The following is a 13,275-nucleotide window of genomic DNA, read 5'->3' on the forward strand; positions in this document are numbered from 1 at the left end:
CATCTCTGTGATCTGTCAGGACCTTTCCATCCCAACCCATCCATCCCACATCTCTGTGACCTGTTAGGACCTTTCCAACCCAACCCAACCATCCAATGGCTCTGTGATCTGTAAGGACCTTTCCATCCCAACCCAACTGTCCAATGCCTTTGTGATCTGTTAGGACCTTTCTAATCCAACCCAACCACCCCATAGCTCTGTGATCTGTCAGGACCCTTTCTATCCCAACCCATTCATCCCACATCTCTGTGACCTGCCAGGACCTTCCCAATCCAACCATCCCACATCTCTGTGGTCTGTAAGGACCTTTCCAACCCAATCCAACCATCCCATAACTCTGTGATCTGTCAGGACCTTTCCATCCCAACCCATTCATTCCACATCTCTGTGACCAGCCAGGACCTTTCCAACCCAACCATCCCATAGTCTGTGATCTGTAAGGACCTTTCCATCCCAATTCATTCATCCCGCATCTCTGTGATCTGTAAGGACCTTTCCATCCCAATCCAACAGTCCAATGCCTTTGTGACCTGTCAGGACCTTTCCATCCCATCCCAACCACCCCATAGCTCTGTGACCTGTCAGGACCTTCCCAACCCAACCCAGCCACCCCATAGCTCTGTGATCTGTCAGGACCTTTCCATCCCTACCCATTCATCCCACATATTTGTGATCTGTCAGGACCTTCCCAACCCAAACCAATCACCCCGTAGCTCTGTGATCTGTCAGGACCTTTCCATCCCAACCCAACCACCCCATAGCTCTGTGATCTGTAAGGACCTTTCCATCCCAATTCATTCATCCCACATCTATGTGATCTGTTAGGACCTTTCCATCCCAACCCATTCATTCCACATCTCTGTGATCTGTCAGGACCTTTCCAACCCAACAGTCCAATGCCTTTGTGACCTGTCAGGACCTTTCCATCCCAACCCAACCACCCCATAGCTCTGTGCCCAGCCAGGACCTTTCCCACCCCACCCACCCACCCCGTGGCTCTGTGACCTTTCAGGACCTTTCCTTCCCAACACCCCCATTCCTTTGTGAGCTGCCAGGACTTTTCCAACCCCCCCCTCCCACCTCTGTGAGCTGCCAGGACCCCCACCCCTCCCCACCCCCACCCCACCCCATTCCATTCCATTCCATTCCATTCAGAACTGCTTTCTGTTCCCGTCTCCCTCCATTCACTTTTTCCTTCCCCGCTCACATTCCATTCACGATTCCTCCCTCTCCCACCACCCCCATTCACAATTCCACCCCCCCCTTCCTCCCCCCCACCCACAATTCCCCCCTCCCCCTCCCTCCCATTCACAATTCCCTCCCCCCCATTCACATTCCCTCCCTCTCTCCCCCCCATTCACATTCCCCCCCCATTCACCTCCTTCCCATTCCCCCCCCATTCTCACTCCCCCTCCATTCACAAATCCCTGCCCCCATTCACACCCCCCCATTCACACCCCCCCATTCACAAATCCCCCCTCATTCACCCCCCTCCCATTCCCCCCCCATCCCCAAATCTCTGCCCCCATTCACAAATCCCCCCCCATTGCCCCCCCATTCACACCCCCCCCACCCCCAAATCCCCGCCCCCATTGACAAATCCCCCCTCATTCCCCGCCCCCATTCATAAACCCCCGCCCCCATTCCCAAATCCCCCTATTCACCCCCCCATTCACACCCCCCCATTCACAAATCCCTTCCCATTCACACTCCCCCCCCATTCACACTCCCCCCTTTCACACTCTCCCCCCCATTCACCCCCCCATTCACACTCCCCCCATCCCCTCCCTCCCATTCCCCCCCATTCACAAATCCCCTCCCCCCCCCCCAAATCCCCACCCCCATTCACCCCCCCCATTCACACACCCCCATTCCCAAATCCCCACCCCCATTCACACCCCCCCCCATTCACACTCCTCCCCCATTCATACCCCCCCCTTCCCAAATCCCCGCCCCCATTGACAAATGCCCCCCCATTCCCCGCCCCCATTGACCCCCTCCCATTCCCCCCCCCATTCACAAATCCCCCCCATTCCCTCCCCCATTCCCACCCCCCCATTCCCAAATCCCCACCCCCATTCACACTCCCCCCCATTCATCCCCCCCATTCACATCTCCCCCATTCCCCCCCTCCCATTCCCCCCCCCATCCCCAAATCCCCGCCCCCATTCCCCCCCCCATTCACACCCCCCCATTCACACTCCCCCCCCATTCACCCCCCTCCCATTCCCCCTCCCATTCTCCCCACCATTCACACACCCCCCATCCCCAAATCCTCCCCCCATTCCCCCCCCCCACTCACACCCCCCCCATTCACACTCCTCCCCCATTCACAAATCCCCGCCCCCATTCATAAATCCCCGCCCCCATTGACAAACCCCCGCCCCCATTCCCAAATCACCCCCAAATCCCCGCCCCCACTCACACTCCCCCCATTCACACCCCCCCCATTCACACTCCTCCCCCATTCATACCCCCCCCCTTCCCAAATCCCCGCCCCCATTCATAAATCCCCGCCCCCACCCCCAAATCCCCGCCCCCATTCACACCCCCCCCATTCACACCCCCCCCCATTCATACCCCCCCGCCCCCATTGACGAACCCCCGCCCCCATTCCCAAATCACCCCCAAATCCCCGCCCCCATTCACACTCCCCCCATTCACACCCCCCTTGCCTCCATTCACATCTCCCCCACCCCCCCCGTCCCATTCCCCCCCCATTGACAAATCCCCCCATTCACACTCCCATTCGCCCCCCCATTGACAAACCCCCCCCCCATTCTCTCTCTCTGTGCCGGCCGCCCCCGCGCTGTCGCGCAGACGACGTGGTGTCCAATTACTTCACTCAGGGGAAGCGCTCTCAGCGCTCGGGCCTTCTGCGCGTCTTCGGCCTCCTCCGGGACGCGGTGCTGCCGCGCCGACAGAAGATCTACTGAGCGCCCCACACTGCGCCCCACACACACGGGGGGGGCTCTGCCCCATAGCGCCGCGGCTCTGCCCCATAGAGATGCGGCTCTGCCCCATAGCGCCGCGGCTCTGCCCCATAGAGATGCGGCTCTGCCCCATAGAGATGTGGCTCTGCCCCATAGCTGTACAGCTCTGCCCATAGAGATGCGGCTCTGCCCCATAGCTGTGAGGCTCTGCCCCATAGCTGTACAGCTCTGCCCATAGAGAGGCAGCTCTGCCCCATAGCGCCGCGGCTCTGCCCCATAGCGCTGCGGCTCTGCCCCATAGCGCCACGGCTCTGCCCCATAGAGATGTGGCTCTGCCCCATAGCTGTGAGGCTCTGCCCCATAGCGCCGCGGCTCTGCCCCATAGAGATGTGGCTCTGCCCCATAGCTGTACAACTCTGCCCATAGAGAGGCAGCTCTGCCCCATAACGCCGCGGCTCTGCCCCATAGCGCTGCGGCTCTGCCCCATAGCACCGCGGCTCTGCCCCATAGCTGTGAGGCTCTGCCCCATAGCGCCGCGGCTCTGCCCCATAGTGCGGCTGTGCCCCATAGCGCCGCGGCTCTGCCCCATAGCTGTACAGCTCTGCCCATAGCAATGCGGCTCTGCCCCATAGAGATGTGGCTCTGCCCCATAGCTGTACAGCTCTGCCAATAGAGAGGCAGCTCTGCCCCATAGCGCCGCGGCTCTGCCCATAGAGATGTGGCTCTGCCCCATAGAGATGTGGCTCTGCCCCATAGCTGTGAGGCTGTGCCCCATAGCACCACGGCTCTGCCCCATAGAGATGTGGCTCTGCCCCATAGCTGTGCGGCTCTGCCCCATAGAGATGTGGCTCTGCCAATAGGGATGTGGCTCTGCCCCATAGCGCCGCGGCTCTGCCCCATAGCACTGCGGCTCTGCCCCATAGCGCCGCGGCTCTGCCCATAGCGCCACGGCTCTGCCCCATAGAGATGTGGCTCTGCCCCATAGCTGTGAGGCTCTGCCCCATAGCGCCGCGGCTCTGCCCCATAGAGATGTGGCTCTGCCCCATAGCTGTACAACTCTGCACATAGAGAGGCAGCTCTGCCCCATAGCGCCGCGGCTCTGCCCCATAGCGCTGCGGCTCTGCCCCATAGCGCCACGGCTCTGCCCCATAGAGATGTGGCTCTGCCCCATAGCTGTGAGGCTCTGCCCCATAGCGCCGCGGCTCTGCCCCATAGAGATGTGGCTCTGCCCCATAGCTGTACAACTCTGCCCATAGAGAGGCAGCTCTGCCCCATAACGCCGCGGCTCTGCCCCATAGCGCTGCGGCTCTGCCCCATAGCACCGCGGCTCTGCCCCATAGCTGTGAGGCTCTGCCCCATAGCGCCGCGGCTCTGCCCCATAGTGCGGCTGTGCCCCATAGCGCCGCGGCTCTGCCCCATAGCTGTACAGCTCTGCCCATAGCAATGCGGCTCTGCCCCATAGAGATGTGGCTCTGCCCCATAGCTGTACAGCTCTGCCAATAGAGAGGCAGCTCTGCCCCATAGCGCCGCGGCTCTGCCCATAGAGATGTGGCTCTGCCCCATAGAGATGTGGCTCTGCCCCATAGCTGTGAGGCTGTGCCCCATAGCACCACGGCTCTGCCCCATAGAGATGTGGCTCTGCCCCATAGCTGTGCGGCTCTGCCCCATAGAGATGTGGCTCTGCCAATAGGGATGTGGCTCTGCCCCATAGCGCCGCGGCTCTGCCCCATAGCACTGCGGCTCTGCCCCATAGCGCCGCGGCTCTGCCCATAGCGCCACGGCTCTGCCCCATAGAGATGTGGCTCTGCCCCATAGCTGTGAGGCTCTGCCCCATAGCGCCGCGGCTCTGCCCCATAGAGATGTGGCTCTGCCCCATAGCTGTACAACTCTGCACATAGAGAGGCAGCTCTGCCCCATAGCTGTGAGGCTCTGCCACATAGCAGTGCAGCTCTGCCCATAGAGATGTGGCTCTGCCCCATAGAGATGTGGCTCTGCCCCATAGCTGTGAGGCTCTGCCCCATAGCACTGCGGCTCTGCCCATAGCAGTGTGGCTCTGCCCCATAGCGATGCGGCTCTGCCCCACAGCACTGCGGCTCTGCCCCATAGCACCACGGCTCTGCCCATAGAGATGTGGCTCTGCCCCATAGAGATGTGGCTCTGCCCCACAGCTGTGCAGCTCTGCCCCCCCTCCCCCCCCCCCGGCCCTGTGAAGGACTGTAATATGGGGGGGGGGGGGAATGGATGTAGGGGGGGGGGCTGAGGATGGCCGCCCCACAGCGGCCCCACAGTGCGTCGTGACCCCCCCTTCCCCCCCCCCCCCCCCCCCCCAACGGTGTCGGGCTGAGGTTGACGCAGAACTGTCGGTTAATTAAAGTTAATTGTAATTAGTAATGAAAGGCAGCGCTCCATCACAACCCCCCCCCCCCCCCCCCACAACACCACCACTGCTGGGAGCGGTGGGGCGGTCACCAAAGGGCTCCATGGGGTGGGACCCCCAACTGCCCTCTGAGACCCCCAAGTGCCATCTGAGACTCCAAAGGGCCCTCTGGGACCCCCAAGTGCCCTCCAGGACCCCCAAATGCCCTCCAGGACCCCCTGTGTACCCTTTGGGCCCCCCATTTGCCCCCTTGGACCCACAGGTGCCCACTGAGACCCCCAAGTGCACCCTTGGAGCCCCTAAGTGCCATCTGAGACCCCCTGTGTACCCTTTGTGACCCCCAAGTGCCCCACGGGACCCCCAAGTGCCCTCCAGGACCCCCAAGTGCCCCCTGGGACCCCCAAATGCCCTCTGAGACCCCCAAGTGCCCCCATGGACCCCCAAGTGCCCTCTGAGACCCCCAAGTGCCCCCATGGACCCCCAAGTGCCCTCTGAGACCCCAAAGTGCCTTCCAGGACCCTCAAGTGCACTCTGGGACCCCCAACTGCCCTCTGAGACCCCCAAGTGCCCCCTGGGACCCCCAAGTGCCCCCTGGGACCCCCAAATGCCCTCTGGGACCCCCAAGTGCCCTCTGAGACCCCCAACTGCCCTCTGAGACCCCCAAGTGCCATCTGAGACCCCTATGTGCCCTCTGGGACCCCCAAATGCCCTCCAGGACCCCCTGTGTACCCTTTGGGCCCCCCAGTTGCCCCCTTGGACCCACAGGTGCCCACTGAGACCCCCAAGTGCACCCTTGGAGCCCCTAAGTGCCATCTGAGACCCCCTGTGTACCCTTTGCGACCCCCAAGTGCCCCATGGGACCCCCAAGTGCCCTCCAGGACCCCCAAGTGCCCCCTGGGACCCCCAAATGCCCTCTGAGACCCCAAAGTGCCCTCCGGGATCCCAAGTGCCCCCTGGGCCCCCCAAGTGACCCCTTGGACCCCCAACTGCCCCCTGGGACCCCCAAGTGCCCTCTGAGACCCCCAAGTGCCCCATGGGACCCCAAAGTGCCGTCCAGGACCCCTATGTGCCCCCTGGGACCCCCAACTGCCCACTGAGACCCCCAACTGCCCTACAGGACCCCCTGTGTACCCTTTGCGACCCCCAAGTGCCCTCTGAGACCCCAAAGTGCCCTCTGAAACCCCCTGTGTGTCCACCGGGACCCCCAAATCCCCTCTGGGACCCCCAAATGCCCTCTGGGACCCCCAGGTGCCCCCTTGGACCCCTAAGTGCCCTCTGGGAAACCCAACTGCCCTCTGGGACCCCCAAGTGCCATCTGAGACCCCCAGGTCCCCTCCGGGACCCCCAAGTGCCCCCTGGGACCCCCAAGTGACCCCTTGGACCCCCAAGTACCCTCTGAGACCCCCAAGTGCCCCCTGGGACCCCCAAATGCCCTCTGGGACCCCCAAGTGCCCTCTGGGCCCCCCAAGTGCCCCCTGGGACCCCCAAATGCCCACTGAGACCCCCTAAGTGCCCTCTGAGACCCCCAAGTGCCCTTTGGGACCCCCAAGTGCCCTCTGGGACCCCCCTGTGTACCCTTTGCGACCCCCAAGTGCCCCATGGGACCCCCAAAGTGCCGTCCAGGACCCCTATGTGCCCCCTGGGACCCCCAACTGCCCACTGAGACCCCCAACTGCCCTACAGGACCCCCTGTGTACCCTCTGAGACCCCCAAGTGCCCCCTTGGACCCCAAAGTGCCTTTAAGGACCCCAAGTGCCCCCTGGGCCCCCCAAGTGCCCTCTGAGACCCCCAAATGCCCTCTGGGACCCCCAACTGCCCCCTTGGACCCCCAAGTGCCCTCTGGGACCCCCAAGTGCCCCCTGGGACCCCCAAATGCCCACTGAGACCCCCTAAGTGCCCTCTGAGACCCCCAAGTGCCCTCCGGGACCCCCAACTGCCCTCTGGGACCCCCAAGTGCCATCTGAGACCCCCAAATGCCCTCCGGGACCCCCAAGTGCCCCCTGGGCCCCCCAAGTGCCCTCCAGGACCCCCAAGTGCCCCCTGGGACCCCCAAGTGACCCCTTGGACCCCCAAGTGCCCCCTGGGATCCCCTGTGTACCCTCTGAGACCCCCTAAGTGCCCTCTGAGACCCCCAACTGCCCTACAGGACCCCCTGTGTACCCTTTGCGACCCCCAAGTGCCCTCTGAGACCCCCAAGTGCCCTCTGGGACCCCCAAGTGCCTCCTGGGCCCCCCAAGTGACCCCTTGGACCCCCAAGTGCCCCTTGGGACCCCCAAGTGCCCCCTGGGACCCCCAAATGCCCTATGAGACCCCCAAGTGCCCCCTTGGACCCCCAAGTACCCTCTGAGACCCCCAAGTGCCCTCTGAGACCCCCAAATGCCCTCCGGGACCCCCAAATGCCCCCTGGGACCCCCAAGTGACTCCTTGGACCCCCAACTGCCCCCTTGGACCCCCAAGTGCCCTCCAGGCCCCCCTGTGTGCCCTATGGGACTATTAGGGCCGTTCCTCCCCCATCCCCCCCCCAACCCCATTAATGGCGGACCCCACTCTGCTGTCCCCGCTGAGTGAGCCGCTAATTAGGCCGTTAATGAGGCGGCTCTCATTAAGCCCGAGCACATTTGGGGCCGCACAAAGGGCCGGCGGTCCCACAATGGGGTCAGTGTGGGGCAGGGGGGGTCCTTAATGAGACGCCGTAATTAATGGGGTCTCATTATGTGGGGCGGCCCGCAGGGCTGTATGGGGTCGGTGCGGGGATGGAGGGTGGTGTGGGGTCAGTGTGGGGTCAGTGTGGGGTCGGTGTGGGGTCAGTGTGGGGTCAGTGTGGGGTCAGTATGAGGATATAATGGGGTCACTATGGGGTCAGTGTGGAGTCAGTGTGGGGTCAGTATGGGGTCAGTGTGGGGACAGTGTGGGGATATAATGGGGACAGTATGGGGACAGTGTGGGGACATTATGGGGTCAGTATGGGGTCAGTGTGGGGATATAATGGGGTCACTATGGGGTCAGTGTAGGGTCAGTATGGGATCAGTATGGGGACAGTGTGGGGATATAATGGGGTCAGTATGGGGATATAATGGGGTCAGTATGGGGACAGTGTGGGGTCAGTATGGGGTCAGTGTAGGGTCAGTATGGGGTCAGTATGGGGTCAGTATGGGGACAGTGTGGGGATATAATGGGGTCACTATGGGGTCAGTATGGGGTCAGTGTGGGGTCAGTATGGGGTCAATATGGGGATATAATGGGGACAGTGTGGGAACAGTGTGGGGTCAGTATGGGGACAGTGTGGGGATATAATGGGGTCAGTGTGGGGACAGTGTGGGGATATAATGGGGTCAGTGTGGGGTCGTTGTGGGGATATAATGGGGTCAGTGTGGGGACAGTGTGGGGATATAATGGGGTCAGTGTGGGGACAGTATGGGGTCAGTGTGGGGATATAATGGGGTCAGTATGGGGACAATGTGGGATCAGTGTTGGGATATAATGGGGTCAGTGTGGGAACAGTGTGGGGTCAGTGTGGGGATATAATGGGGTCAGTGTGGGGATATAATGGGGTCACTATGGGGTCAGTGTAGGGTCATTGTGGGGACAGTGTGGGGTCAGTATGGGGTCAGTATGGGGTCAGTGTGGGGTCAGTATGGGGATATAATGGGGTCAGTATGGGGATATAATGGGGTCACTATGGGGTCAGTGTGGGGACAGTGTGGGGTCAGTATGGGGTCAATATGGGGTCAGTGTGGGGATATAATGGGGACAGTATGTGGTCAGTATGGGGTCAGTGTGGGGACAGTGTGGGGTCAGTGTGGGGACAGTGTGGGGATATAATGGGGTCAGTATGGGGACAGTGTGGGGTCAGTGTGGGGTCAGTATGGGGATATAATGGGGACAGTGTGGGGTCAGTATGGGGTCAGTGTGGGGACAGTGTGGGAACAGTGTGGGGTCAATATGGGGTCAGTGTGGGGATATAATGGGGACAGTATGTGGTCAGTATGGGGTCAGTGTGGGGACAGTGTGGGGATATAATGGGGTCACTATGGGGTCAGTGTAGGGTCACTATGGGGTCAGTGTGGGGTCAGTGTGGGGTCAGTATGGGGATATAATGGGGTCAATATGGGGACAGTGTGGGGTCAGTGTGGGGTCAGTGTGGGGTCAGTATGGGGATATAATGGGGTCACTATGGGGTCAGTATGGGGTCAGTGTGGGGTCAGTGTGGGGATATAATGGGGACAGTGTGGGGTCAGTGTAGGGTCAGTATGGGGACAGTGTGGGAACAGTGTGGGGACAGTGTGGGGATATAATGGGGTCAGTGTGGGGATATAATGGGGTCAGTATGGGGACAGTGTGGGGTCAGTGTGGGGATGCAATGGGGACAGTGTGGGGTCAGTGTGGGGTCAGTGTGGGGTCACTATGGGGTCAGTGTGGGGTCGGTGTGGGGTCAGTATGGGGTCAGTGTGGGGATATAATGGGTTCACTATGGGGTCAGTGTAGGGTCACTATGGGGTCAGTGTGGGGTCAGTATGGGGATATAATGGGGTCACTATGGGGTCAGTGTGGGGTCAGTGTGGGGTCAGTGTGGGGTCAGTGTGGGGATATAATGGGGTCAGTATGGGGTCAGTGTGGGGTCAGTGTGGGGTCAGTGTGGGGATATAATGGGGACAGTGTGGGGTCAGTGTAGGGTCAGTATGGGGACAGTGTGGGAACAGTGTGGGGTCAATATGGGGTCAGTATGGGGTCAGTATGGGGTCAGTGTGGGGATATAATGGGGACAGTATGTGGTCAGTATGGGGTCAGTGTGGGGACAGTGTGGGGTCAGTGTGGGATATAATGGGGTCAGTGTGGGGACAGTGTGGGGTCAGTGTGGGGTCAGTGTGGGGATATAATGGGGTCACTATGGGGTCTGTGGGGTCAGTGTGGGGTCAGTATGGGGATATAATGGGGTCACTATGGGGTCTGTGGGGTCAGTGTGGGGTCAGTATGGGGATATAATGGGGACAGTGTGGGGTCAGTGTGGGGTCAATATGGGGATATAATGGGGACAGTGTGGGGTCAGTATGGGGTCAGTGTGGGGATATAATGGGGTCAGTGTGGGGTCAGTGTGGGGACAGTGTGGGGTCAGTATGGGGTCAATATGGGGTCAGTGTGGGGATATAATGGGGTCACTATGGGGTCAGTGTAGGGTCAGTATGGGGTCAGTATGGGGACAGTATGGGGACAGTGTGGGGATATAATGGGGTCAGTATGGGGTCAGTGTGGGGTCAGTGTGGGGACAGTATGGGGATATAATGGGGACAGTGTGGGGTCAGTGTAGGGTCAGTATGGGGACAGTGTGGGAACAGTGTGGGGTCAATATGGGGTCAGTGTGGGGATATAATGGGGACAGTATGTGGTCAGTATGGGGTCAGTATGGGGACAGTGTGGGGTCAGTGTGGGGATATAATGGGGTCAGTGTGGGGATATAATGGGGTCAGTATGGGGACAGTGTGGGGTCAGTGTGGGGTCAGTGTGGGGACAGTGTGGGGTCGGTGTGGGGATATAATGGGGTCAATATGGGGACAGTGTGGGGACAGTGTGGGGTCAGTATGGGGATATAATGGGGTCAGTGTGGGGTCAGTGTGGGGATATAATGGGGTCAGTGTGGGGTCAGTATGGGGATATAATGGGGTCAGTGTGGGGTCAGTGTGGGGATATAATGGGGTCAGTGTGGGGTCAGTGTGGGGATACAATGGGGTCAGTATGGGGTCAGTGTGGGGTCAGTATGGGGATATAATGGGGTCAGTGTGGGGATATAATGGGGTCAGTATGGGGACAGTGTGGGGTCAGTGTGGGGTCAATATGGGGATATAATGGGGTCAGTATGGGGTCAGTGTGGGGATATAATGGGGACAGTGTGGGGACAGTATGGGGTCAGTGTGGGGACATTATGGGGTCAGTGTGGGGTCAGTGTGGGGACATTATGGTTCAGTATGGGGTCAGTATGGGGATATAATGGGGTCACTATGGGGTCGGTGTGGGGTCAGTGTGGGGTCAGTGTGGGGATATAATGGGGACATAATGGGGTCAGTGTGGGATCAGTATGGGGACAGTGTGGGGTAAATATGGGGACAGTGTGGGGTCAGTACGGGGTCAATATGGGGTCAGTGTGGGGATATAATGGGGTCAGTGTGGGGTCAGTATGGGGTCAGTGTGGGGTCAGTATGGGGATATAATGGGGTCAGTGTGGGGTCAGTGTGGGGTCAGTGTGGGGTCAGTGTGGGGATATAATGGGGTCAATGTGGGGACAGTGTGGGGACAGTGTGGGGTCAGTATGGGGATATAATGGGGTCAGTGTGGGGTATAATGGGGACATAATGGGAATATAATGGGACATAATGGGGGTATAATGGGGTTATAGTGGGGATATAACGGGGATATAATGGGGATATAATGGGGACGGTATGGGGACATAGTGGGGGTATAATGGGGACATAATGGGGACATAATGGGGACATAATGGGGATGTCACCTGCAGTAATGCCACCCGCACAGCATGGGGGGATGGGGACACCCCAATGGGATGGGGACATTACAGGGGGATGGGGACATTGTGGGGTGATGGGGCACCATAGAAGGATGGGGAGACCCCAATGGGATGGGGACACCATGGGGGGATGGGGACACCACAGTGTGATGGGGACGTTGTGGGGTGATGGGGACATTGTGGGGTGATGGGGTCATTATGGGGTGATGGGGACACCATGGGGGGATGGGGACACTGTGGGGTGATGGGGACACCATGGAGTGATGGGGACACCTCATTGTAATGGGGACACCACAGTGGAATGGGGACACCACAGTGGAATGGGGTCATCATGGGGGGATGGGGTCATCATGGGGGGATGGGGGCACAGCCGGGCTGCACTCAGCCCTTTTGGGGGGGCTCAGAGCGCGGTGCCCCCCCCCGCCCTCCCCTCCCTGGGGTAGAACTCATCCTACAGCCCTATGGGGTGGGGACAGTGGGGGGGGATGGGGACACCACAGTGTGATGGGGACATTGTGGGGTGATGGGGACACCATGGGGGGATGGGGACATTATGGGGTGATGGGAGCACCATGGATTAATGGGGACACCACAGTGTGATGGGGACGCTTTAATGGGATGGGGACATTGTGGGGTGATGGGGACACCATGGGGGGATGGGGACATTATGGGGTCATGGGGACACCATGGGGGGATGGGGACACTTTAATGTGATGGGGTCATCATGGAAGGATGGGGACATTGTGGGGTGATGGGGACACCATAGAAGGATGGGGGCACCATAGGGGGATGGGGACATTGTGGGGGGATGGGGCACCATAGAAGGATGGGGAGACCCCAATGGGATGGGGACATCACGGAAGGATGGGGACATTATGGGGTGATGGGGACAGCATGGGGGGATGGGGACACCACAGTGGGATGGGGACACCACAGAAGGATGGGGACACCACAGTGTGATGGGGACGCTTTAATGGGATGGGGACATTATGGGGTGATGGGGACATTATGGGGTGATGGGGCCATTGTGGGGGGATGGGGACACCATGGAAGGATGGGGGCACCACAGTGTGATGGGGAGACCCCAATGGGGTGGGGACATCACGGAAGGATGGGGACATTATGGGGTGATGGGGACACCTCATTGTAATGGGGACAGCATAGAAGGATGGGGACATTGTGGGGTGATGGGGACACCCCAATGGGATGGGGACATTATGGGGGGATGGGGACATTGTGGGGGGATGGGGACATTGTGGGGGGATGGGGACACCCCAATGGGGTGGGGGGACAGCCGGGCTGCACTCAGCCCTTTTGGGGGGGCTCAGAGCGCGGTGCCCCCCCCCGCCCTCCCCTCCCTGGGGTAGAACTCATCCTACAGCCCTATGGGGTGGGGACAGTGGGGGGGGATGGGGACACCACAGTGTGATGGGGACATTGTGGGGTGATGG

This window comes from Gallus gallus, chromosome 4 (assembly GCF_016699485.2).
Source record: "Gallus gallus isolate bGalGal1 chromosome 4, bGalGal1.mat.broiler.GRCg7b, whole genome shotgun sequence".
NCBI classification, from domain to species: domain Eukaryota; kingdom Metazoa; phylum Chordata; class Aves; order Galliformes; family Phasianidae; genus Gallus; species Gallus gallus.